Source organism: Rissa tridactyla, chromosome 8, assembly GCF_028500815.1.
Source record: "Rissa tridactyla isolate bRisTri1 chromosome 8, bRisTri1.patW.cur.20221130, whole genome shotgun sequence".
Taxonomy (NCBI): domain Eukaryota; kingdom Metazoa; phylum Chordata; class Aves; order Charadriiformes; family Laridae; genus Rissa; species Rissa tridactyla.
The window spans coordinates 2,846,928-2,871,444 of NC_071473.1; the positions used below are offsets into that span (position 1 = coordinate 2,846,928).

The following is a 24,517-nucleotide window of genomic DNA, read 5'->3' on the forward strand; positions in this document are numbered from 1 at the left end:
TGGGTAACCGAGTACGTCAACACCCTCTAAACCCATTTTCTGATTACGTTATTTTCTCCAAGACCTTCAAATTATAATGTTGTTGTAACTCTGTTTCCCTTCAACATAACTACATTGGAGAAGGCCATCAGCGTTTCCCGCCTCTCCTGTTAAAAACACGCAGTTTTATACCCGCTCCTTGCGCAGACAGGACCGCGATCCCCCTCTCAGCCACAGGAAAGACGTTTCCCCCCTGTGCTGCCCTCCCTTACTGGTGACACTGGTGGTGGCGATGGGGCAGGACGACGGCAACATATTCTGCCAAGCACAGCACGGGCTCCCCGGCGCCCGCAGCACGCACTGCGGTTCTCAGCAAGGCTGAAACTCTGACCACTGCGTCTTATTCAATACTGCTACAGGCACCTGCTAGATTAAACATGCAAAAATCCGTTTGCACAGGTTGCAATCACGTTTTGCCCTTGCTGGGGAGGGGGGGGGCACCTGTGAGCAGCAGCCCACCCCCACGAACGAAGCAGGGGCAGACGCCCCAACCATGCCCGATGCACGCGGGTTTAACTGCAGCGAGCTGGGAAGTGAGACGTCGCTCCCCAAAGCCTCGGCTCCCAGAAGGCAACCTGATACCTGGGCTGCCAAAGGTCCTGTGTTTTAATTAAGTGTTAAATCTAGTTGGTTTGTTGTTGTTTTTTTTTTTTTTTAAATCTAGTAAGATGTTTCTCCTTCCCACAGCGCCGTCCCTCTTCGCTGTGCTGTAATTCAGTAAGGAGAACAGTTAATTAAGTTTGAACAACAGTGTCTAATGACTTCTATTTAAAGCTGTTCATACAAAAATATTACAAGCCCTTAGAAATTACCTAACTTTGGAAGCTAACTTGGTACCTTAAGAGAATAAAACAGGATAGTCCTGCACACTCCCACTTCGTAGGCATATCTTCTACCCTGAGCAGAACAGTGGAGCAAGGCATCTGCTACTGCCCTACAAGTGCTAATTTTAAATTTAAGTCCTGATGAGAACACCATAAAAATAACAAAACGTCCCTGGATGCAGGGATCAAAATGAGTACCGGCAGCATCACTGTTAAGTGCAGCTTCATTTAAAATACTCTTCAGATGCAGAAATAACACGGCTGCTTCTAACCTGTGCGGGGCTGCGGCCTCGAGGAAGGAGAGGCAGAAAAGCAAAAAGGTCCTGAAGAGACGGGAAACACAGAGGAGACAACAAAATGAGACAGCCTAAAAAAAAACCAGTCCAACCAAAGCAGAATCGTCCAAACTCTCAACAGGAGAAGATAATCTCACCGCAAGTGGCTTGAAAAAGGGACCGAGGATAAGAGACGGGGGACCGGAGGGTTAGCTGTTGCGTTCGACATCTCCACAGCTTAATGCTTACCTTCATCTCGAACACGGAACACCGTGCAGAGAGGTTATGCTGAGACACGTGGTGGTACAGGGCCACTTCCAGCCCCTGCACCACAGAAACTCCAAGGGTAAAACACACACAGGGATTTAGACACGTCACCAGTAGATGATTAACACTGGAAATAACAAAGAAATTAATAAGAAGGCTGTTCAAATATTAGCCTAATTTAGCGCAAAAGAGGAGATCTAGTGCGGCATTAACCTCAGACAGAGCCTTTAAAAACACATCCTGGAAGACGCGTGTTCACTACGCCCACTCGCCACGTTTCCTCCTACCTGGTATCTCGGGTCTGGAGGGAACCCCTCGAGGTAACTTGCTTCCTAGTCGCGCCTCCCGCTTAACGCACAGACTTGGAATTGTGAGAATTGCAACAGGGAAAAGAAACGTTATTTTTCTTATTCTTGTTGGCAAAGAGGACAACTATCCGTCACTGCTCTTCACGAATGTCCCAGAGCCAACACAAGGATCACACCTGAGTTACTCTCTACGCAGCCCTAATAAAAAGACGTCTGCTCTGACTATACTCAAGCTAAGTCTTGCCAACATAATAAACAGAAACATGAAAATAAAGCCTAGTTTCATCCTACTTTTTGAAGTCAGCAGAGGGATGTGCTGAAGGGAGTTCAGCCTCTCCCCAGAGAGGAGGTGGGTTCCACTGGTCTCCGTGATGGGGACCTGTATTTACCTCCTTGCTGCCAAAGCCACCCTGGTGCCAGTTCCCTGTACGGCTCTGCCTGTACCCTGGCAACTTTACCCACCTCATAAAACCACCTGAAAGCTCCTATGCCACATCTCTCATCCTCAGAGGATCACGAATCACCAAGGCAGGATAATATTTGAGGACCTGAAAGTACCGAAGTTGTTAAAAAATAAATCAGCCTTAAAATTGGATGTGTATACCAGCCGGTAAGAACCAAGCAATATTGTAGCCTGACTCCAGAAGGTTTTCAGGAGTGATCCAGAGAATACGAGGCCCGTAAAACTTCTGTACCAAATAAAACTAAACAAGAAACAATAAACCCCCAGCTGAAAAAAATACTAATAAAGAAAGAAAACCGTTCCTCTCTTACCTAGTAGAATTCCCTGAAATTCTTATGGGAAAACAAATAAAGAATCCCTGAGGATTAGCTTTAATTATTTGGACTTTCAAAGCCTCTATGACAAAGTATCTTCAAGAAGGCTACCAGAAAATCGTCTGAGCAACGGCGCAAGGGAGAGAGTGCTATTACAAATCTAGACATTAACTGAATGCAATTAAAAAAGGAGGTGCAAGACACGATCAATATTCAACATAGCAAAAGATTACACTGGCATCCCCCGAGGACCGGTTTTCTCTAACGTATTCTTCAGCTATTTGCTTAGGAGAGCGAGCTGTGCGCGGCTGAGACTGCACACGGCATCATTGGTCTGGGGGGCGCTGAGCTGACCTTGGCTACTTTGCCTCTTAGGAGCACTAAAACGCTTCGTCTTCACCGTGGGTTATTTTGGGAGAGGTTCGCTTGCTTTAGTTACAGAAAAGAGAAAAACAGCTGTTTAGCAGTTAAGGAGAAACCTAAGAGAAGGTACAGAACAATGAAGATATTTACTCTTTTCTTGGAAGATGCGACGGAAATGATACCCAGAGGAATTGAATGGCAATTTTAAAGAGATATAAAAAAAATATTTTCTCAAGCCCTGAACTGTCACAGGCTGTTTCTCGGATCAAGGGTTCAGAAAAGTCCAAAACCGGATTAGACACATTCATAGCAAGCTAGTGGGGAAACACATTCACCAAAACTTATGAAAAATATCTTTTATAAAGATACAATGGTAGTTTCTTAGGCAGGGTTACACCACCATGTGTTTTGAAAAGAAACCATCTTTCTAGGTTTGAACCCACCTGAAACCCCGACCCCTTGCCAAGGAATACAATTAACACTTCAATTGCAACTTGCTCACCAGAACTGGAGCACCTTGAGGAACTAGCGGAGTCATTACTGCTCCCATTTCACAGATGGGGAATGCGACCGAGCGACACAGTCAGGGGATTCCTGTGTTTTCTGGCTGCGTGCTTGCCAACAAGCCACTCTATCTGCTGACCAACGAGAAGCAAGCACAGCAGCAGAGCGAATCTCAGCGGTGAAGAAGAGGAGCATCCTCAGACCCTCACCCATCCCATCCATGGCCCACCTCCAGCTTTGCCCTGTGGTGGAGGGCTCCCCAGGGAGCTGCGCACTTCAGCAGTCTTCACTGGAAGCACAAACCCCTTTGGGATGTGCATAGGAGAACTACGAACACCGTGTACAGGGTAACTTTCCAAAACCAATCCTATCAGCTCACTCAATTCCCTGCGGACTGCGGTTTCCCTGCAGGTATCTGCAGGCAGCAGAGGGCTGGCAGGCTCAGGAGGAGCAGAAGAGCCGTCATCCAACTTGGCCAAGAGCTATGGCAATGCCCCTTCTCATTTTTCATGCCAGGTTGCTCACATAGGTGGAGCTTCGAGGTTGTGCCCATCCGCTATCGGCTAGGAAGCAACTGTTCAAACCAGCACACAGATAGCTGCGGAAAGCCTGACCTTCATGGTTTCCTCTCCTGCGTCAAGCCAACCCTGTGGCCAACCACCAGCGCTCTCCACAATCCAACCCCTCGCTTCCCTCCAGGTGACCACGTTTGCTTTCCAAACGCTCTTCTGCCAGACACATGTCCTCCCACTGAGCTGCAGAATCCAATGTCTGCACACATTCACTTTCATGATTTAAAAAAAAAAAAAAAATTTAGAAATGAATTTAACTTTAAAACCTATAAAGGCCTGAGGAGTCTCTGGAGTGAAACAGGAGGAGGGAAGGGGGGAACCCAGGTTAATAAAAGCTGTTAATTAGAGTCAAATTTGCTGCTTAATGTGTCAAGAACTAGTGAGTTACGAGTTAATCAACCGTTCTGAGTTCCTTGGGAGAGCAATAAACCTGAAGCCTGAAAATGGAAAGAGAAGGACAAGGTCACAGTCTTCAAAGAAGGTGTCTTTAAAATCGCTTAACCCTAAGGTCCGAGATGGGAGCATCCTCAAAGGGGTCGGGACTTCCCCTGTTCTGAACATCCTGTCGTATCACTAATCATCAGCACTCCAAGTTTTTCACAGCACGGCCAGGTTCAGAGATATTTCCTATTTCCCCTTTTATCTTCACTAGCTGGGACTTCTGTAACATGTGACGAAAGGCACAGAAAAGATCGGTAACTCTTCAAACCCTTGATTTTTTGTTTCCACTGTTCTCTTTCAAAGCATGTTGCAAAATTCCAAAGCAAAAGGCAGAAAAGAAACATGGACAAGCCGGAGAGTATCCATCAAGCCCCGAGTTCAGGATCCTGCATTCCTTGTGTGAGAGATATGAACAACATCTCTCTACACCACGCAGTAAAAGGAGCTGGCACAGCAGGAACTGCCTTAAAGAATAAATTAATAAAAACAGCAGAGAAAAAGAGAGTGAATAAAGCCTGTCAAGAAATGAAGGGTTTTGGAGATTGAGCATTTCCCACATTTTAATGCATCTGGGAGACAGAAGGCAAATGATGGGTGATTTTCTTTTGCCATTGAACTATGGAAAGATTTAATCTATTTTCACTCCAATTTACTCTTTGCAAGTCTAGCCTAGATGGAGTACATTCTTCTTCCCCGCAACATGCTAGCCATCATTACCGTTTCTCTGTGATTGCTAAGAGAAGAAAAGCTGCAGTTGCTATGGGATCTCTGCCATCACCCAAGAACTTTCCCAATGGGGGGAAAAAAAAGGGAGCCAGAAGATAAATATTTATAGCACAGGATTCCTCCAGACTTTCAAACTTCTGCTAAAGCAGGAGGCATTAAAAACGTATTTTTTTTTGATTGAGACACAGCAGTTATGAACCCCATAGCCAAGCATGCACCCAACTCCAATAAAATTGTTAATCCACGAATACCATTCATGACTCGGTGGCAGTTGAGCTGGGACATCTTAGTGGTGCAGGTGAGGTTTTGCCAAACAAACAGGAGGAGGTGGGCTCATTCATCTGGAGAACTTTTGCCTGCACTCCATCCAGTGCTCTGCCCCTCGAGAGCAAGATCCTCCTGGCTGAACTATTGCTCTTCCCAATGATGAAAGACAAGGATACGGCTGTTGACCGGGCTAGATAGCAGTGGGGGTTGCAGTTGCGGCTGCCGGGCGGGCAGGGGACATGGGAACAGCATGGCATGAGGTTGGCTCTCAGGTCAACGGGGCACTACAGAACTGGACATTGCTCAGCGTGGGCACCATGGTGGACCATGCCTTCTCTGATCTTGTCACCGCGCTCTGCATTCCTCTTCTCTTCCCTGCACGGATGCTGCTGGAAGTTTTAAAAAGGAAAAATCCTTTTCCTGGGAGATTTCTTCTCCTGCCTTGCAACCTCTATTTAGTTTAGGGGGCAAATGTGCTATCTGACTGTTGTGGAGACAACATGGACTCCTGAGGTTGGGACTTGGCACAGAAAGGAAGAGGAACAGATGTTCACAGATTTCATTGCAAAATATAATTACCCATAGTTTTGAACACTACACACAACATATTCTTGTAAACGTAAAACAATGGTGAGTGCCCTCTGTGTCCTTGCGGACATCTTGGGTGTTCCTCCAGATCTTACCTATATTTTCCATACTGCAACATTTCCACGCTGCAAGCGGCAGCCTTCGGAAACGTGGGGAGCACGGAGGACTGCTTCACACATAGCAAAGTATTCTTTTGAGGGCTAATCTTCTTGCTCCTCTACAACATCCAGGTCCTGAGGGAAAGCAGAGCCCAAAGCTCAGCCTGGATAAAAAGATTAGTTCCTTCTGCATTAAGATGCTTGTAATGATTCAGCAACCTAAAGCCATCTTTCTACACACAAGGAGTCTTTGTGGTTCCTCTATAAGCCGATAGTTCAAAGTGACAAATAAAATAAAAGAATTTGACAGAAGTCATTACCACCTACAAAGCTGTTGTACATTTGTGAGTACAAATGGGTCAATTGTGCCCAAAACCTGCAGTTTTATTCAGCTGGGAGAATGATCCCATCCTTCTTTCCGAAAAGAAATCTACAATTTTGCCTCCTCTAACAAGCAATTCACCTGAAGCATTAGCAGTTAAACTGGTAAGAGCAAATGCAGTGCCATCCCCAGCTCCTGGGTATGACTGTCACTTCCCAAAAGGCAGATGAAATGCACCGAGGACAACCAGATCTCCTCATCGGGAGGGTGACCGGGTGTCTCCTATCTGACATCCATAATATTTCAGATACCTTTAAAACCAGGCACCTCCAATAAACTCCAGGAGCAACCAATCCTCTGCTCTTGCTGAAAACTGTTGCTACACAGAGGAAAATAAACTCCGGAATATTTCAGCAAACAGTTTGGGGTCAGAAATTTTTCTTTTCTAACAATTAGTAGAGAGCCTTTGCGTACCTCCTTTAGCAGCTGCCGAGTGAGGAGAGAAGTGGAGAGGGTCACAACCTTAATTCTGGACACAAATTGGCTGCTGGTTCTCCACTGCCGAAAGGGGGAGAGGAGGTTACGGCCTCGGAGTAATGAGCGAGATTACAGGGCAATCAGGGAACGGAGATGTGAGCTGGAGAGACGTGCTGAAGGCAGGGAAAACATTCCTTAAGTTAAACCCCTATTGTTCACCTCGTCTCTGCCTCGGTGGATAATCCACGAGACTCTGAGCTCCTGCCAGGAGCCAGCGTGAATAATTCCAGGGCATTTTTCCTACCTGTCGGTAATGTAGCAGTCTATGCACGCATGAGCTTTCCACTTCTTTGAGCCATACATACGGGAAGGTAAATTTTCCGTAATCCCTGCGAATATACTTTCCTTTCCCCTTTTCCCAGTAAAATCTATACTGTGGTTTTTCAGGACGAAGGGGTGCAAGCTGCACTGCTGAGAAATCGTGAGCGCAGTACACGACGCCTCGGCACTCTGTGCATCATTACAGCGAGGTTATTAACGGGGTTACGGGGGCTAAGGGCAACGAGACTGTCATCTGGCTGGAGGATGACGTGTGAAAGCAAGGAAGGCAAAGGCAAATCTGCCGAGGAAACACACTGTTTGTGTGGTGAATTAGCACTTCCTTCCTTGGAGACGGACAGTGCAAGGCCCCACACCTGAAGATAACCTGGTGGCAGCAAAACCCTTTCCGAAGAAGGCTGTGGGACCAGAACTACATGAAGATGGCAGGACTGGTCTCCTCAGTAGACCAGATGTAGACCCAGCTCCCATCTTGAGAAAAGCAACAACTGGCAACTCTAGCTCTCAGCACCAGAGGCTGTGTAAGAATTTGGGAAATACTGCGTTGGAACTAATGCAACGTGCTTCGAGATCTTCATTCAGAAGACTTTGGGTAAGACTCTGACAGCATATATTATATATACCATGCTGTCATGCTAAGTATATCCGTGCCCATCGAGAACGGCAGCAATTTGATTCCAGTTCTATCTTTTAAACCACTATGGATATCAAACTCTTGCTTTCTTCTTCTCATTAACACTGCTGTAAAGCATCTGGCACAAATCTACATCAAATTAATACAATTACAGAGGAAAACACATTGCATTAACTTCTATGTCTGGCCTTCCCTTGTTTTTATTGTCTTGCCGCTTTTTTCTCTTTCTCTCTTTTTTCCTTCCTTTTTTGTACAGCAGTTTTGTTTCTATTTTTCTTCTCAATTCATGTTCTTTGTCCTTCTTTTCTTTTGGTATTTCACCTATTCCTTTATTCAAGCCTGAAGTTGATTGCTTTCCCTCTTTTTTTTTTTTTTTTTTTTGAAATTCGATTGATTTATTCTGCACTTACTTAAATGATTTTATACAAAGCATATAAACTCTAGAACTCCCTGCAGAATACCATCAGCGCTGCTATCCTCCGTGTAGGTAACGGGGGAAAAAATAGTGAAGTTAACAAAGTGCTAAATTAAGTAAGAATCTCTTACATCATACATTGAAGCTTGCCAAAGTCTGACTCTTCAGATGTACTGCAACAGCAATTTTCTAAGACACAGGTCCTTTGCAGGCAAAAATCTTTAGTGTCAGACAGGAGAAGAAATACAGATTCTCCCAGCTGCTCTAGCAGGGACCCCGGGACGAGGTAACCTTTCAAACCACCTCAAGTCATCAGAGCATCGCTACGGCATGGCACCCAGAACGACGCGCTTGTTCTTGCCTACTATGGAAAAGAAAGAGAAGGAAGATGAGGAAATGTATTTACTTTTTGTATCTCGCCTGAAACACCTGCAGGACTTCAGGCAAGTGATCTCTGTTGAAATTCATTGTATTGCTCAATCCATCCTTGCTTAATTCATCTCATGAAACTCTTAAATGGTACCCAGGCTATAGGCTGGCTCTCTACAGAGACGGGAATTACATCCCTAATTACAAGATATGGAACTGCCCTAATAATAAGTTCTGTGCTCAAGAAGTTCCCACCCAGGGGGATGAGCTTTGACCTCTTTTAACAAAGACTGCAAAACAGTTGATAAGAACATTAAAGCAAGTCACTGCTCCAGAAACCATGCGTTCGCTTGCTCTAAGCACTCTGCCGCTGGCTGCGGAAATTAGCTTTTGAGCACATCTCACTAGTCAGGGTCGGTGACAGTCGTCTGTCCCCCAGCGCTATAACACAGATTTAGGGCAACAGCATACGGAGGCGTAGAAGGGGAACTAGAAAAGCAAACAGTTTTACCTACACAGTATTCACTTGTTCTACCCCACACACCCCTAAAAGTCCCAGGGCAAGCACAGCTCAACAGGTCCGTGCCAGGCATCGCTGGAGAAATTCATCTGAATTTTTCATGCCTCTACAGGATGAGCCTACACAACCCCTGGAGCTGAATGGCTCCTCTAACAAAACACACCCCACCCCAAAAAGAACTGGGCCTTGCTAAGCTGTCATCACTGCTCCTCGCGTTTCCTTTCACACAGCACCTCTTGCCCCACGACCATTCTCCTTCCACACACTGGCAGCAAAACACCGCAGCAATCTCTAACTGGGGAGACGTTTTCTTCTCCAGCACAGATTCGTAGCATTTAACAACAAACCTTCAATTATCACAGCACATGACCGTAAAACTTGCTCAACTGGAAACATTCAGCTATTTCTAACCTTGCCTTTAGTCGTCTTCTTTCTTTTGCCCCCAAAGCCATCTAAAACGGTATTCTCCTGGAACCTCAGCACAGCCTGCCTAGCACAAAGTTAAACCATAAGTCAAAATGATTAAAATTATATGGAAATATATACATCTCCTTCAACACTGTACTGGGAACCTGGCTCCTAATGGGACATCACCACACATTACTCATAAGGCCAAGACATGTGGCATTTCCCAGAGAACCTGCACATTCTCCTTTTTATGCCAGATGACTTATAAGCAGCAATCAGTCTTTTCCTTTCGGGGCTGTGCCTTCCACACACAGAATTTGAGTCCTTAAAATGAACCCCTTGGTCTGGATTCCACCTGCTTGGGAGGGGAGGGGGGAAAAAAAAAAAAAAAAAAAAAAGAGAGAGAGAAAAAAAAATATCTTGGAAATATATAGCAACAAGAAACTGGCAGGACAAACTCACACTCCCACTGTGCCAAATTGCAAGTTTAGTAATTCTGTTTTCTTCCCGCTGAGTGGAAGGTGTCATTAGCTGCTGTATTTAGAGCCACAGCAAAGGTTCTTGGAGCAATCCCCAGCCTGTCTCTGAACCAGGTGGCTGATGACCACGGGAGCTCTCTGCAGCTGGGGACCTTCACCCTCATCTTCCTGCAGTCACCACTTCAATCTTAACGGAAAGGAAATAAACGGGGCAAGTGGCACAACATGAAGAGAAACCCTCAGGCTATGTCATCCTCCTCTGGGCTGAAATTCATCCCTGCATCGGGGCCACTTTAGAGTCCCTGCACTGCATAAATCACTCTCGGGTGCTTTTAAACTCCAGAATAGCTTTCCTTCCGGGAGAGGATTTCTCCTCTAGGCTGGTCTCTGCGGAGCACCCATTGAACCAAATCCTCATTTCTGACGATTAGTATAACAATTCAAAGAATCATCCTCTTACAGCACAGCGAGCCTTGGAGGGGAGCAGAAAAGCCTTGGCAATGCCCTGCAATCACACACACGCGCGCCTGGGCTTCAGCCTTGTCTGCCGGCAACAACCCCCCAGGCTTTGGAGAACGTCAGCCCGTCTGACCAGGAGAAGACCTCCCGCTTCTGCAAACATGCCCATCCACCGCGCTGGCTTTGCTGGCGGCACCGCGTGGCGGGGGGGGCAACGGCAGAGTGGGGATGTGTTTGCTTGATGGGTTTCCGAATAAATAAAGATACAAAGCCGTAACTATAGGTGGGCTTCGCAATGCACACGACGAGGACGGGAGGGGGAACGTGAGGAATTGGCCCTTTCATGTGGTGACCGAGGATGGGAACACCCCGCTGTTTCCAGATTTGTTTGGGATGGTTGAACTGAAGACCACCTGCGCTGCCTGAGAATTGGGAAAATCTGTGCAAAATTCATTATTTATAAGATAGCTGTCCAGAGGCAAATTGCCTGGAATCCATTAAAGGGAGAAATCCCAGCTCCCTCTGGCAGTCGCTTGGCACAGGCTGTTTCCACTGACACAAACTGAGAGGGAAGAAAAAAAAAAAAAAAAATCACTTTCATTTCTAATTAATCTTCTGGTATATAATACTTTTAATTAGGGGGAGAAAAAAAAATAAATCTGTACGCTCTTTGAGAGAAGAAGCAAGGAGCCAAATGCGAGGCAGAAAGCTCGGGCATTTTGGCTGCGGTTCAGGCCTCGTCCTCTTTAAAGCTGCGGGAGCAGGTGAACCCTGCAGCCTCCTGCTCCGCTCTCCACCGCGCGACCGGAGCCCCCGCAACGCTTTGGGGGCTGCTCTGGTGACGAGGAGCGGGACTATCTGTGCATGGATGCGGCTGTTTATCCTGGAAGAAGAAAATCTAGGCAGCGATAAGCAGGGGAGGAAAGGTATTTGAAAGATGCCTCGGACAGAAATGAAGTGGACTCTGTTGGATAAAGCACAGACAAGACAAGCAGAAAGGCCCAGGGAGAGCGACATCCAACCCATACATTATCCCTTCAAAATAAATAATAAGAATAATATAATCATTTCATTCTTTAACCCCAAATTTCCTAGCCCTTCTTTCTCCTTCTAACGTCTCTTTTCCCTGCATTCATTATTAATGCCACTGGGGGTACAGCTTTGCACTTTGGTTTCTGAAAAATTAATTCAATGATTAAAATTTCAGTCCCTGAGTGCTGGAAGCAGCTCCGGCAAACTGGAGATGCCCCTTTGCAGTTTGAAGGCCTTTGGTACGCTGCCCGCTTACCCCCAGCATGAGAAGCCTCCTGTAGATCTAGCTCAAGGGAGAAGAATCTAGTAGGAAAATGCGGGTTTAGGTTGATCGAGTTCTCCTCTGTGGAGATGCCACTTCAGTTTAATACCTTATCAATGCTCAGTTCCGTGCAGAGAGTGAACCTCAGGGTTTTCCAAGGCTGAAGAACTCATGGCTTTCTGCACAATTCCCTGAGTAAAAGAAAATCTCCAAATGTAAATATTAATCAGCACTGTACGTCTATCACTCGTTGGCAAGCTGACTGTACATCTACGACCTGTTGGCTGAGAGACCTCCAGTGTGGCTAATGAAATTTTCTACGACAGTGTGCTTTAAAATGAAAAAACGGCGAAGAAAGGCCCTCAGCGAAAGACACCTTCTTGACTCACAAACAAGGTCTATTTTCTCATCTACATCCGCGTCTACCAGCAGGAAGAACAAGACCCAAGGAACCTGGAAACTGGTGAGGAAAGGGTGCCAGATGACACAGCACCCACCGCTAGGCAATTTCTCCCCATTCCAGACGAGCAGAGACCCCCACTGCAAATTCCGTATCAGCTCAGGAAGGTCCTTTCCTGGGCTGCAGCAGAGCTACCCTTGCCGTCAGCTCCACATCAAAGGAAAAAGCAGGCAAAAAGTCTGCACAATCCTCCACCCTCAGTTCCTAGCACCGTTATTTTTGTTTATTTTAAAACAAACGTGAAAGAAGTCAGAGCTCTGAGCAGCACACGGAGCACACTTCTCCAGAGTTAGATAAACGGAGGAGGAGGGGCTGGATATAAACTTACGGATACCGCTATCACTCCTCAGGTGCTAAAACCCAGCAAAACAGAGCAAATACAAAAAATTAAGACTGCCTTCTCCATGGCGCTTTACTGAGTAAAATCCCAACTAAGCCTTGAAGCAGAATAAAGACAGCAAACTCCTCCAGCCTTGGGAAGCAGCACCTTTCCATTCACATCTCAGCAACAGGCTGAGAACATGGTGGGAACCCAGGGCAGCGCTGGCAGGACACTCCCCGTCAGCCAATGCAGCGCTGCTGGTGCTGCCGCCGCGGGGATGAGAAAGGGACGAAGAGGAACGGGGAGCGCTGGGAGGAGCTCTGCTGAAATCCTCTGCGGGCAGAAAAGTAGCAAAAGCTCTGAAACGGAGAACCACCTTTCTCTGAAGCAACAGGATTAGTGACAGCCCACGTCGCACATCACTGGGGTCAGGACCACTACAGGAGCACCGAATGCTCACTCAAAGGCAACTCCCGGATTCAGACACTGCGCGTTTGCTCCTGAAATATTTTACCAAAGCAACGTTTCTAAAAACTCTACTGTATTATCAATTTGGAAGAAAACCCTTTTTTCTAGCTCCAGAAGAACACACACTGTATGTATCACCATCACAGTGCTACCAGGAACAAAAACCAACACACAGAAACCTACTTTTTACCACGTTTGCTGAAACTTTGCAGGACAAACGTGCAGAACGTGGGTTGCTTAGAAAACCCACTGCTTTTCTTCCTGAAGATGGGGCTTTGTGGAGGTTTCAGAATAGGTGGGCTTTTACGTGCTGTTCAACTCTTGAAGTTATTCTGAGCTGAGAGCCTTTAGCATCGCGGTCCTGTATCTCCAGGACAGACAGAGCATCAGTACGTGCAATATTAGCTCCCTCGCGTGCTTTCATGTGCCAGCCTTCCCGCCTCGGGATGGGCTCATTCATCCTGCTCTTACAGAATCCAGGTGGTTTTACTGAGCCCGTGGCTATTAAATCTCCCCTTCTGAAAAGGCTCCAGGGCAGGATACATCCCACCTCGTAGCAGCATTGACTCCAGCCTCGTGACACCAACAGACCCGAGAGGCGACGTGCTGGGACGCGCAGCCCCGACGCTCCACGCAGCGCGGAGAGGAAATGGAAGTGCTGGAACAAGCACTTTGGCACAGCTTCTTGGCTGGGCTAAAGGTTTATTCCTGGGATGCTGCTTTCCTGCAGACTAAGGGAAATTAAATTTAGCACTTTACAAATAAATAGGTTAAGACTGAAAGGACACTATTTAGGAATTTACTGCTTACAGCAGCCTCAGAGATTATAGATCCATCACCGTCTATTACCTTGCTAGTTACTGCTTCCACTCTGTCTATCTTGCCCACTTACAGAGTGGTCCTTTCATCAGGTCTTTTTCTGTTCCAACTTGAACCTGTCATCGCTCTAATGGAATCATATGAAGAAAAACAACTTTGGGCTGCAGAGACTCCGCCAAAAAGCCAAGGACATCCCCTGTGCTTTCCCAGGACAACGCGGTGAGATTCTTGCCTGACAGAGACATGCACAGATGTCCGACAACCTCCCGGGAGACAGAGCGACGGACAGCTGCTTAAACACACGTCCAAAACTTCTGGGCCTCCCTGCAACTGTCAGCTGGGTCCTTTTAACACCCAGAAACACAGGAGCTTTCGCAGGGACCGGCGAACCGACAGCTGAGTGGTGACCCGCGCTGCAGATTCATCCTAGTCACATTCCACATGGCACAAGAACTCGTCACTGAAGGCACCAACATGGCTATAAACCCCCTCCTCGAGCCGCACGCGCCTCTCCCGCTATCTGCTTCAGAGAAAAATCACCTGCACAGTGTCCCTTCTCCAGAGTCGGATACATCCCAGGAGTGCAAAGCGACAGCGAGCACAAGACACACTCTCCGGAGCCTTCCATTAAGGCAGACAAACCCTTCAGTTTAAGGTTGAAATTTATGTCAGCTCCCCAGAATGCGGCTGAGAGAGATCCGCCATTACCAGCTACCCGCTTTTGCTGAAACTGAATACAGATTAGGGACAAATTAAAATTTTCAAGCCTCAGTTTGACATATGCCCTCCAAGGTAGAGGCAGACAGCCTTGTCTTCTTCTAGAAGCTAACGATGCCACCAAAAAACGATCTTGGGAGTTACCAAAGCTGGAGGTCATCCACAGCTCTCAAATTCCCCGCTTCCTCCGTGGGGGAGAAAGCAGCAATGGGATCCCAGCAAGGGATGAAGCCTTCCACGATAGATTTGACACAAAATACCTTTACACACTTCTTCCTCAGAGGGTGTTCTCATGCAATTGGCAAAAAAAAGAAAATGCATTAAATCCAAAGTCCTGAAATAGTGCTAAGTTACCTGCTTTTACCACCAACATTCACACGGGGCAGAACGAACATTTTTTGTACGCGGAGTTCGGATGATTCACGTACTTGTTCGTTTGAAGCAAACGTGAGAACAAGATAAGTTTTTCGCCATTTCCATGGATATGAATAAAAACAGTTGATACATTATTAAACCCTAACATTAATCTGTATCCATATTAGGGATTAATTCCTTAAGTTTACAGGATGTAAAGAGCTGAGCTGCAAAAACTGTAGCATAGGGTAGGACTCCACCAGAATCACAGCAGCCAGTCCCCGTAACAAAGCTCTCCAGAAGGATTTTCAGTTCACTGCTGCATTCTGTCATCGCTCCACGGATCCAGCACGGTGGCAAGGACACCAGCATTAATAGATTCATACCGCAACACTGACAGGAGACGTTGAGATCCGGAGAGCCTGCGTGGCACGTTGTGCTTAAGACTCCCCGATGCTGTGAAGTGCATCAAATCTCAGGAAACGCCACGACTGAACGCTTGATGTGCTTCCAACCCTCTCCAGCAGTAACTGCCTCCAAATAGAGGTGGGATGCCTTGGAGCAAAGCAGAAGGTACGCTCACAGCACTTATTATTTTTGCTTTCCTACAAACGGTTTCTCAAAAAGAAGCTGCAAGAGACCTCTGTTTAGGTAAAGGTCTCGGGGAACACCCGAATGCAGCAGAGATGGGATCCGATGAAGAGCAGCTGCTTTGAAATACGGGCTCTTGTCTTAAACTGGCAAGCCAGTTTGAAAGAAAGCGTATTAACTGGTTTATGCAACACTAACTTCACGGTTAAGAACCATGTAGTAATTGAGCATTTAGACTTGGAAGCGTGGAAGCAACACAAGGATGACAGAGGAATGTAGGGCTGTGAGATCCTGGCTCCCGCTCACCCCGATGGTGGCCCTTTGGCTGCCAAAGGGGACCTGTGACCACAACCCCCATTCGCTGCTCCTCACTGTTCCCCCACGACACCCCTCCCCACTCACCTGCCAAGCCCTGCGGGAAAGGGCCAACCACCTCCTTATCCAAACGAAATTCTGGCCGGAACCTTTTAAGTCTGAAAAATCCTAGCTGAGGGCACAACACAAGCATTTATATTCACGACAAACAAAGGAGAAGACCTTTATACGAGCCCAGATCCACTCTTCCAGATGGGTACAACAGATGTCCCAAGACCGTACCAGCATGGGAATCTTTTGCTGTGTTTCCATATTTGTGAAGAGGGTTTTATATCCACAAACACACCCTCTCTTCCCTCACTAATTATATTTCCTCCCTGGAGATCAGGAAATCTCTTGCCCCAGTCAAGCACGGATATTAGCTATAACTCCCGAAGCAAGAGATAAGCCCTAATTATATTTGTATTTAAACAACGTGCTGCTTACTCGAGAAAGAGGAGAGACAGCGGTTGCCACTGGCTCTCGCTGGTGGCTCTGTGCAGGCTGAGCCGTGCCGCTGTGACCTGGGGCTCTCACGTGCCGGTGGGTGCTTTGGTGGATGTCACCAGCCGTACCCCACCTTGGAGTCATCTCCTGGAGCTGACTGCTCTTCCTAGATGTCTGCTCACAAACCTGTTCTTGGAGCAAGCAGGGAAAAATGTGGTGGAGGGGGTGCTGGAAAAGCCATCTCCAACTCCCTCAGCGACGCTCTAACTACATGGCCTCTGGGCCACCAGCCAGTCCTCACAGCCAGCTACGAGGAGGCTTCAGCGATGTCCATGCGGGATCACAAGTGGAAGAAAGGGCCACAAGGGTTGCCAGGGTCTCTTACACCATTTGTCCCAGGGGGATGGTGTAGAAGGTGATGTTGTGACACAGTCTTGCTGCGACTGAACACACCGGCCTTGGAGCAGCCCAGCACCATCAGAGTGGCCCAGAACAGGCAGGAGAGATGGCCTGTCCCCCTCCTCCTTGTGTCTAAAGACAGACAAATAATTGAGACCGGGGAGCAGTCAGGAGCGATGGCACAGATGTGGGGTACCCAGACACTCAGGACTTTTCACCCCACAAAGGATAAAAACCTCCAGCAATTTCCACTCCTTTTCACGGGCAGCTTTGAACATCACCATGCACAAGCAACCATTGCTGACACGGCTCTGTGTGTTCTGCAAATTCACAACAGAGCCGCCAGGGAAAGCGACAAGCATGCATCAGAAGTGCCTCTTTTTTTTTTTTTTTTTTTTTGTCAAAAAGGCTTTTTGACACTCATTTCATGTGTGCTGCAGCGAGACCTTTGTACTCCCCCATCGCTCGGACTCGAAGGCATGGCCTTTTCCTTCAAGGGTGCCAATCACACGGGCTCCGAGCAGAACATCTTTTGAAACTACCAGAGACTCAAATAAATAAATAAATAAAATATATAGAAGAGATTTAATGCCAGCTAAAGGTGGCGGGTACCCACAGAAAAGGAAAGGAGCAGCCACGCTGCACCACACCGGCTGCGCCTCGCGTTGAGGGACAACGTGCTGCGTCCACTCACGTAGAACAAAAGCCGGCTGCACTGGTTACATCTCCAACCTGCTCACACGCAGCTTCCCCACCACAGAACGTTCTGAAAAGCTTCCCAAACCCCTGCAGATGGCAATATCCTGCACCCGGGCGAGAGGCACAGAGAAAACCAGAAGGTCGAGCGACCTAGAGCAAAGCCCTGTGGCCGTGTAGCGGCAGAGATGGGAACAAGAATCCAGGAGGGGTTTGCTTATGTCCCCTCTTCTTTATCTATTATTTGATGCCATCTTCATCTGGCGGTGCATAAACACAGTCCCGTCAGCCCACACAGTCCTTTGTAAGCTGTTCAAATACAGCAGTGGGCAGACGCAGACGTCCTTCTCTCCCGGGACTTCCCACCGGGAGAGCTGGCACAGCCAGCGACAAGAACAAGTCTTCTTCGACAAACTGCAATCGCACAGGTGCTGGGAGCATGGGGGAGGGGAAAAAGGTAAGTCAGCCAGGACCTGCCCTCCCTCTGTGCTGGGCCGCGCCGGGCTGCCTGGCAATGCCACGCGGCACAAGGTCCTACACCACGCGTCCCTCCTGGGCCACACATCTTGCTACACCAGCCCGGATGCTCTGGGTTAATTAAATTCTCATCAGTGACCTCTGCTCCACGTTCGTGCGCCTGACTCTCCTGAGAAAGCATGGACTGCCTCTCTCATTTCATTAAATAAGACATATTTGAATGAAGGAAAAGGAGATTTGGAGGGAGGTGAATCACAAACTAATTAAAAAAAAAAGGCAGTAATTAAAAAGCAGTAATTAAAAAGATTCCAGTAATTTCGTTACTTATTGTTATTGCAGACACCACGGAAACATGCTTGAGGTCCTTCAGCTGGGATGGCTGATGTCTGCTGCGTCCTGTTGCCTGGATGAGGCCATGAGCAGAACTGTCAGTGACGGTGGCTGAAATTAGGTGCAGAAGTTGTGGGAATAACTTCAAAACTGCCTTTTTCCAGTGCCCTGCTCCTTTGCTGAGAGCCGGGGAGTGCAGGCGGAGAGGCAGAGCTCACGGCACCAGCTGTGGGGAGGGAAAGCAGGGGGGGTACAGCACTGGCACTGCCACGTCCTTGGGGTGTGATGGAGCACGGGGAAGGGAAACTGCAAAAGCAACTCAGTGGCCAGCAGCTGATGATTACGCAGCAAACAGGGAAAAGCAAAGGAACAGCCTGAATCTCAGATGGCATCTGCAAGCCAACCTCACGTTTTCTGCCTGAAAACAGCCCTTGTTTTTTTGAAGTGAGGGGCTGCGTATCTGCCTCGCAGCGTAACACATCAGTCACTCCAAGAGAGAGGAAAGCCTGAACTCACTTCTGTTACCCGCTGCACCCATCAGCAAGACAAATCTCTGACCTTTTGGAGAGCTTCACATGTACCATCCTCCCGCTAGTCAGGAAAGACTCAGTCACTGGAATAATTCTCCAGCATCATCAGCATTAATTACCTGCATGGCTGGGTCTACCCTGGCAGACTCGCAGGCATGGCAGGGAATAGGAGCGAGTGGTGCCAACACGCTGGAAGCGGGTGTTGTGCCAGACCGACAGGTACCAGGGGAGCGTATTCCCCAGCCCAGAGCTGCTCTGCGTTCCCCATCAGCACAGGCTCTTTATCCTCACAACAGTCTAGTGTGACATTGGCAGGAGCATCATCGCCCTCGTACAGATGGAAAACGGAGGCAGAGAAAGAGCATTAACTTCGCTCAGTTGGAACAAGGCTTTAGCCCAGCCTCCTGAACTCTTGGAGCAGCGTATTTTTGATCAGAAATTCTGCAGTAAAAAGAAAGTCTCCTGTAAGATCTTCCCCAATTCTACTATCCTCGAGGTGATGGGTTTAATTTGAAAAAAAACCAACCCTAGCCTGCCCTAGGGGATAAGCAGTTGTTTAGGGAAGCTCATGCAGTAAGAGAGAAACTGTGTTGGGAGGAAAAAAAGCATGAGAAAGAGCAGAATAAGATGAAGACAGTTGCAAGAATTATAGCTAGGTCCCAACATGAAACAGGCTGCTACGACATCTGAAAGAAAATGATGTATAGGAAGTTTAAATACAGGGATTTGATGCTGTAACACCACAGATTTGCTCAACAGCTCCTGTTTTAGAGCTGCTGATTAGTGTAACCCAAGATGGGTCCTTGCTGACCCTTCCAGGAATCCCAGCGCAATCATCTGGCAGCAGAGCATCGTGCTCGCACGGCGACGGCAGGCAGAAACCAAGTCTCCAGCAACCACACGGGCAAATTGAAAACAAAATATAAAAATAAAATAACTTGTAATTAACAAGAATGAGGAGTTAACAGAGGCCTACAATCTCTAATCAATCTCTTGCTGCCTGGCCTGCTCCACCGATGAGCCCCATTGTTATTTTTGATTGTGTGTGCAAGAGCGCGAGACGGCTGCTGGAAGAATAGCACTCCATCAAAATTGTGATTTCTTTCTCCTCTCGAGGCTCATCAAGGGTGAGGAGGAGGAGAGGGGAGAAGATAGAGATGCAAAGAGAAACAAACAGCTAGAACATGCTTCTCAGAGATACTCTGCTAGGTTCAAGGAGGAAATAACCGAAACTGCAGGTATGCCGAGCACACGGACTCCGATCCAGAGCTCCCAACAGTGCTGTCAGCTTCAAGACGAAGCAAGAGCACTTGGGCGAGTAAAAGTAATCCCTGTATTAACCATCCTGCTTATTCTGAGACGAACATCGTTCACTGGTGCGCCCTGGCCAAACTGATGCTGAGGCTGCGCTGGAAGCTCAGCAGACTGGACTCGCTCTGTACATTTAACCACATGAGTTCTGTCTCCCCCTTTCAGCTGGCAGTTTGTTGGCATCACTTGGGGTTTGAAAAATAGCCTCTGAGGTCTTTCTTATTCAGTCCAGCCTCATTTCCCTCCCCAAGAAGGGAGAATTAAACTATTACTTCTCGTCCGCGTAGCTGCCCTGTTGCATTTTACACACCCTGCCAAGACAGAGGCAACAGGACGGCAGGGTACAGGGCGATGGGGCAAGCACAGGAAGACCGGGCGGTTAAAGGTGGTGTCTGTCCTTCCGCTGCACCCTTCTCCCATCCAAAGCCTTTATCCCTTTCATCCCACCACATTCAGCTTCTGCACCCATGGTGAACCACATCCGAAGCAAGGGTTTGCTTTTCGGATTGCCTTGAAGTTAGAGTGTGACAGTTCCCCTCAGAGATCTGCAAACCAGCTCTTGACGTAACTCCTTAAAGAAGTTTGCATTGAAGAGCGTGTGTGCACGCTGGCTGTTAATTTAACAGGTTGCAGAAAAGCTGTTGATTTTATTACCATATTACCCATTCAAGAGGGCACCAATAAAGGTTTTATTTTGCAGCAAGAAGTGCCAGCCCCGTCGCTGGCAACTTTCTCAAGCTGTGTCATAACGCTTCTGGTTTTGTTTGCTGTCTGATATCTTGGGTATTCTCTTTCAAGGCATCAAGCCCACCATCTTGGGGATGCTCTTCAATAAACTACCACTGGCATTTGGGTTTCCATTGGATAATTTTGACAGAAAATAGCAACACAGGCGAGACCTGGAAGCAGACAGCATTCCGCACTCTGCAAGCCCGGGTTCTGAGGATACAGAAAAGACCTGTCTAAAGGCAGCCTTTTGGTCAAGTGTATTTATGAGCTCGGGCACGTAACACCGCTGTGACACTGGGAAGAGTTTGCCTGTTTTAACTTCCTTACCAACCAACTTAGACACAAATAACTTACACGTGAATTACTAAGAAATCCAAGCACGCCTTTCTGAGAAAGCAGAGGAACCTGAAACCAGAAAGGTTTCAAACACTGCCAGATTTGATGGAGCTGTTACACAGGACCAGATCGATTGCCTTTTCAGTCCAGGATCCTATCAAGAACAGTGACATTCATGCCACGACGGTGGAAACAGTTTACCTGAAGCACAGGGAATAACGAAGCACAGATTCCTCTCTCTGAGCACTCTTCTTGCTCTGCCTTCTTCACTCGGGTCTTCATTCCCAAGTATTTCCAGAGATGGAGTTGAACGTTGCCAGGTACGGCAGCAGCAAAACCATGTGCAGACACAACCCAGAAAATAAGCATGGGAATTTTCTTCCTAACCTCCATAGTAAGAGTTTGCCTTTACACCTCAAAGCAGAGGGCTCTGCACATCCCTACTTAAGTTAAGTGTAAATATTTAATGTAAGCTAGGTATTATTATGTGTCCACAAAGGTATCTTAACATTTTAGCAAACCTACTGAGCTCTTGCTCTCAGCAGCACCTTGAAGCCACAGGGTCTAGAAAATGAAAAGATTTCCACTCTTCTCATTTTAAACTGATTGGCTTCAAATGCTTTGGCCGGAGCTATCTCTTTAGGCACACAAGAAGAAAAAGTCCATGATTTAATTTCTCTCCACTGTTTGTTCATTTGTACAAGCGTCTCCAAATCATCTCCTCTTCAAATTTGACCAGTCTCTCTGTTTACCAAAAGACTTTTCTTTGTCTGAAACCATTGTCATTGCCTTTCTAAAGGCCTCATTTCCTAACTCTCACCCAGGATCTACCCGGAGACAAGGGTAAACAGCGCAATGTACACGCAGCCAAGCAATGACACCCTGATTCGCCACCGCTTAATTCCAAGTTGGCTAAGCTGATTTTGAGGCTCCCCAGGAATGTTTGTTTGTTTTAATAGATATCTTTAATGGATTGTTCCAGAGACAGTCAATGCAGTTCCTGGATATCTCATGGGTGGCCCGGCCTAGACGCACCAGGCGGGCGTTGGGCAGAACGCGCAGCCTGTGTTATGGCCAACACATCTCCCGTACCAGCAACGGTAATAGAATATCAAACTGTCAAGTGCCCCAGTAACTATAATGCATCACATCCCACTAAAATACCATCAGAAACTAAACTCCTGGTGAGGAATTTATAACACCGCTTTCTGCGGCATTTAATTAAAAGAATAAAAAAGAGCAAACAAGCGAGAGCGAGCTGTGAAGTCTGAGATGCGCCTTGCTGCCTACGCACTCACACACAGAGGGTCTGAAAAACCACCGGAACATCCCTCAAGTTGATGAGCTCATCTGTTGCATCGATAGGAATCGCCAATAAATACTGATACGGTTTCATGGAAATTCACTGCTCTTTTATGGATGCAGTCATTTATATTCACAGCATGGCACCGCGGTTAACCCTTTCATTGAAGTAGTAATTCCAATTAATGCGCATTGGCTGGACACATACGACATCGAGATAATAAGCTCTACTACAGTAACAGCATACCTTGGTCAGGAAAACCAAGCACATCTTTCATCTTCATTTAGCTTTGAAGGGGTTACGTTACAGTGGCTCCTATCGCATCCCTGCTATTGAAGCCTCCCTGAAAATTAAAAGCCACCAGCAGTGCTACTGAAACATGCTCTAAAGTTTACAGGCAAACTACAGAAGCTTGTAAAGGGCCAGGGGACTTCTCTGGTTTAATTATATAGACCCTGTTCCATAAATTGCTTGAATGGAATAAATACAAATAGCTTTCCCTGCTTTGTGACCTCTTTGGGTTAATGAAATGCACACAAACGCCCACTGTCTGCTACCGCTCAGAAATTCCACAGCGTAAACACAGAACCTCGTTGGAAGCCGTAGTCAGGATTCAAGCCTTGGTACATACATGAGAACCAGCTGCCTGGACTCAGCAAGGAAATAATTTGTTGTTTATATTCTACTGCTATTCTAAGCTGCAGACGGTGGGAATTGTCTGCGATTTACCAAACAGGGAGAAAGACACTGAGATTTTGTTGTTGAAGCTCTAATTAGCAAATCTGCTTCTCTTACCCAAAGAGGTGTTTGAGGTAAGAGAGGCTGAGGAATTCCATGAATCAATAAGCAATCCAGCCTTGGCTTTGGGAGACGCGAGATCTCAGAACTGCTGCTCCTCTACCTGGCAACACTTACCTCCATCCTCTGGACATACTTGGGAATAGACTTGAGCGAAGGAGAGACTGCAAGGACTGTGTTCAGGAAGAGGAATACTTGATTATTCAATTCTCTTGCATGTAAATTATTTCTACTGCTGTGACATGAAGGAGAATTTGATCCTACTGGAGACAAACTACTGAGACCAGCCAGCTCTTGTTCAGGTGGTCAGTATGCAATTTTCTCATGTTTACTTAACCTTCTCCAAGCACACACCTCTCATACGACGCAGAAAGAGCCTCTACATGTATGGTCTGCGCATGGCATCCAACAGACATCTCCAGGAGTCTGCTGAAGTTTCATTCGCTAAACTTTTAAGACTACGGGTGAGACCACAGGCCTCTGGGGGTCTTAGAGCTGACAGCATGGCACCATCTCAACGGAAAACTGTTCTCAGGAAACCAACAGAGTTCTCCTTCTCCCTGGACACTGAGTTTTCTTTTATTGCTCCCATTTCTCTCAGTTAGTCCAGAAACTTCATGAGGCCATGCAATACAACTGTTTTGGGGGCATTTTCCTAGTTTTACTCAGGATCCTAGATGCTGTCTTATACTTACCCTCACTTGCTTTATTTAGTGGGTTTTTCCTGAGGCTCTAAAGTTGCAGAACAGGAAAATGATTGTCCTGTTATGTAAAGAAACAATACTACAGCAAGCCACACGCGGCACACAGAGTAGGTCTGCAGATACAGAACTTCTCCAGGTCCTGCTTGTAGAGTGCCCTCCTGTACTGAACGCCTCCAAAACCCTTATCCTTCTCATAAGTGAGGCTCGCCCCAGGCAGATCAGTGGGAGGCAGGTTCGATCTTAAGTGCCAGTTGTGTTTGCCACCAAAAAGAACAAAGTTCTCCCACTGACCTGTAAACTTGGGCTGTTAACACTTGAACCAACGTAAAGATGGCACTTAGCAGCTTGGTGACTCTAATGTCACACCTCAGCTCTCTAATGTATCACCCCAGCTGTGCTGGTTGGAAGGTAATGCAGAAGAAAGACAGCGCCTCTCAAGCCAGATCCCACCCTCAGCCCACCCAGCTAGACCAATAAAGGTACCAGACCGACAGAAGACAGACTGTTACTGCTACTTATCTGTGCTCTTCACATAAATGGCACTTCACACACACAAGGATGAGCTGCTGCTCAAAAGGGATTCCAATTTACATAAAGGCAAGATGAT

The 24,517-nt window shown here is 47.1% G+C and overlaps 1 protein-coding gene across 4 annotated transcripts in view; it reads right to left on the reverse strand.

Annotated features, from left to right (window-relative positions):
• MAD1L1 (mitotic arrest deficient 1 like 1) overlaps window positions 1-24,517 on the reverse strand; it is a 369,255-nt gene that overhangs the window by 67,546 nt on the left and 277,192 nt on the right. The window lies entirely within an intron of this gene.